Source organism: Palaemon carinicauda, chromosome 10 (assembly GCF_036898095.1).
Source record: "Palaemon carinicauda isolate YSFRI2023 chromosome 10, ASM3689809v2, whole genome shotgun sequence".
Taxonomy (NCBI): Eukaryota; Metazoa; Arthropoda; class Malacostraca; order Decapoda; family Palaemonidae; genus Palaemon; species Palaemon carinicauda.
This window is the reverse complement of record NC_090734.1, coordinates 87,255,963-87,259,636: the sequence shown is the minus strand read 5'-3', so window position 1 is coordinate 87,259,636 and position 3,674 is coordinate 87,255,963.

Here is a 3,674-nt window from a genome sequence, read left to right as displayed (position 1 = left end):
TCTAACTCAAAGGTAGCTGCATTGAATAGGAAGCTCCCTTCCTTTGCGTCCTCGCCTACTAGGTTTCTGGCTGTTCTAAAAGCAATCGAGGCCGGCAAGTCTTGCCCTCCCTAGAGGAGTGTAAACCCTTGTCGCTGGCCCTGCCTATGAACCACAAAGACTGGAAGAACGTCCATCTTACGTTCTCAGTGGGAAAGTTGGAGGCTGATATTGCCGGACGTCAGTTCGGCAAGGACCCCCCTAAGCTGTCTGACTTTCTTTTGCGAAGTGAGTTCGATACAAAAGAAAGACTGACTGCCTCAATGTCTCTTCAGACTACTCTCGAGACGATGGCAAGTGACCCCAAGGTCCATGAAATGTTCATGGTAGTGGCCAAGCCTCATCTGGCCACAGGGACGAAGGACCTTTATGGCTTCGTCAAGGCAAGGAGAGCTTGTAGGGAGTTCGTGTTTACCTCGGCTACGGTGAGGCACGAGCTAAAGAAACTAATCTCCTCCAACATTTGGGGAAAAGACCTTTTTCCCTACCGACTTGGTCAAAGAAGCTGTTGATAAAGCCGCCTTGGAGAATAGAAAACCTTCTCCAGAAGTGGGGCCTGGCTATCAAAAGAAAGTCTTCCCCGGATGAGGGTTCTCAACCAAAGAAGAAGACTATGAGGACTAGGCTACCGTCTCGGCCAGCCAAGCCTCTTAGACAGCAACAGCAACTGCAATTGCCATTGCCCCCATTGCCCCAGATCGTGGCACAAACCCCGACCACCTTTCAGTGGGTACCCCAGGCCGTGTCGACACAGTCCACGGCATTCACCCCAGCGTTCGAAGGGCAGTCTACTTCCTTTCGAACAAAGCCTAGAGGAGCAGCCAGAGGCTCGTCTAGACGCCCCTCAAGGGGAAGGGGATTCAGGGGTGGTCATGGTCAGGAAGGCAAGACCTCAGGACGGCAGTCCAAGCGAGGTGATACCGGTAGGAGGGAGACTTCTGAAATTTCGGGATCGGTGGACCTACGATCCCTGGGCCCACAGCCTACTCAAGAATGGACTGGGCGGGAGCTGGTACAGCACTCCACCCCCGTGCCTTCGGTTTTTCCAACACTCCACCCCCCCGTTATGGAGGAGTACGTTCAAGAACTGTTGGAGAAAAAGGGTGAAGCCCATCAATTTCTAAGGGAGGCTGTTTTGTGTTCCCAAGAAAGACTCGGAAAAGCTCAGAGTCATTCTGGACTTGTCGCCACTTAACAAGTTCATAGTGAATTGCAAATTCAAAATGCTAACACTGCAACACATAAGGACCTTACTGCCCAGGAGGGCATATTCCGTCTCTATAGACTTGTCAGACGCCTACTGGCACATTCGAATTAGCCATCGACTCTCCCCCTACCTAGGGTTCAGGCTACAACGAAGACTATACGCCTTCGGAGCCATGCCATTCGGGCTAAACATAGCCCCAAGGATTTTTACGAAGCTTGCGAGCGTAGCTCTCAAACAATTTCGCCTAAAGGGAATTCAGGTAGTAGCCTACCTGGACGACTGGTTGGTGTGGGCAGCATCCGAGACAGAATGCTTGCAAGCTTCCAGTCAAGTGATCCAGTTCCTAGAGTACCTAGGCTTCAAGATCAACAGAAAAAGTCTCGACTTTCTCCATCTCAAAAGTTCCAGTGGCTGAGAATTCACTGGGACCTTTTGTCACACCCGTTTCTCCACCTCGGCGAAGAAAAGGAAGGAGATAGCGGGTTCTGTCAAGAGACTTCAAGATTCTGAAAGGATATCAAGACACGAGCAGGAGAGAGTACTGCGCTCTCTCCAGTTTGCTTCGGTGACAGACCCAGTGCTAAGAGCACAGCTAAAGGATGCAATCGGATTTTGGAGAAGTTATGCATCAAACGCGTGAAGAGATCTGAGAAGACCAGCCGCTTCGGATAAGTACTCTTCTCAGGCCTTGGTCCCAAGCCAGACATCTAAAGAAGTCAGGTTCTTCTTCAGCCACCTCCCCCGTCGGTGACGATTCACTCAGACGCCTCGAAGGAGGGATGGGGAGGTCACTCTCATCGGAAAAAAAGTCCAGGGGACTTGGTCCAGGCTATTCAAGACCTTTCACATAAAACTTTCTAGAAGCTATGGCAGTGCTCCTTACCTTAAAGAAAGTCTCCCTGCGTCATTCGATCCACATAAGGTGGTGATTGACAGCGAGGTAGTTGTGAGATACTTGAATCAACAAGGATCGAGGTCACCACCTCTTAACCAGGTGATGTTGGCCGTCTTCCGATTGGCGGAAAAGAAGAAGTGGTACCTGTCGGCAGTTCACCTTCAAGGAGTCCGCAATGTGACAGCGGACGCTCTATCCAGGTTCACACCGATAGAGTCGGAATGGTCCTTAGACGCAGGATCATTCTCCTTCATTCTGAATCAGTCCCAGAACTGCAGATAGACCTCTTTGCGACGAAAGACAACAAGAAGTTGCCCCTGTACGTGCCCCGTACGAGGACCCCCTTAGCGGAAGCAGTGGACGCGATGTCCCTCGACTGGAACAGATGGTCCAAGATTTATCTGTTCCCTCCTCACAACCTTCTGTTGAGGGTCCTCAACAAACTGAGATCCTTCAAAGGGTAGCGGCAATAGTGGCCCACAAGTGGCCGAACAGCGTGTGGTTCCTCCTGGCATTGGAACTGTAGCTGAAGTTTGTACCACTACCAGATCCAGTTCTGACCCAGCGAGCCCAGAAGTCAACTGTCTGCGCTTCATTACAGAAAACCCGGACCCTGCAGCTCATGATTTTCTCTCCCTAGCGGTGAGAAAGCGTTTCGGGATTTCGAAAGCCAGTATAGACTTCCTTGAGGAATATAAGTGCAAATCTACTAGAAGGCAATATGAGTCATCTTGGAGAAAATGGGTGGCCTTTTGTCAAGGCGAAGATTCCGCAGGAGATCTTGACAGACTTCTGCTTATCATTTTTTCCCCACCTCCATGGTCAAGGGTTGGCAGCGAACACGATTTCAGCGTGTAAGTCTGCTTTGACAAGACCCATTTTATATGCCTTCCAGGTCGACCTAGGTAACGAGATCTTTAATAAAGTCAAGAAAGCCTGTGCAAGGCTCAGACCTTCAGCACCTCCAAAGCCCATTTCATGGTCTTTAGACAAGTTCTTCATTTCGCTTCTCTGTTGAGCAATAAAGAGTGTGCGTTGAAGGATTTAACACAAAAAGTTATTTTCCTATTTTGCACTCGCGTCCTGGGCCAGGGTTAGTGAGATTGTAGCCCCTCGAGAGAGGCAGGTCGTGTTCAGTTCCTGGATGGGGAAGAACTGAACCTGTTTCCGGATCCTACGTTTCTCGCCAAGAATGAGTTACCCACCAACAGGTGGGGTCCCTGGAGAATCTGCCCTCTGAAAGAAGATGCATCTCTATGTCCAGTAGAATGCCTAAAGGTCTATCTTCATAGAACTTCAGACTTCAAAGGTGGTCAACTATTCAGGGGAGAAACATCAGGCTCAAATTTATCTCTGAATCAACTCAGAGCGAAAATCACATATTTTATTCGCAGAGCAGATCCTGACAATACACCCGCAGGTCACGATCCGAGGAAAGTTGCCTCATTCTTAAATTTCTTTAATTGTATGGATTTTGAACATCTCCGTTCATACACTGGCTGGAAGTCTTCCAGAGTGTTCTTTCGCCACTAT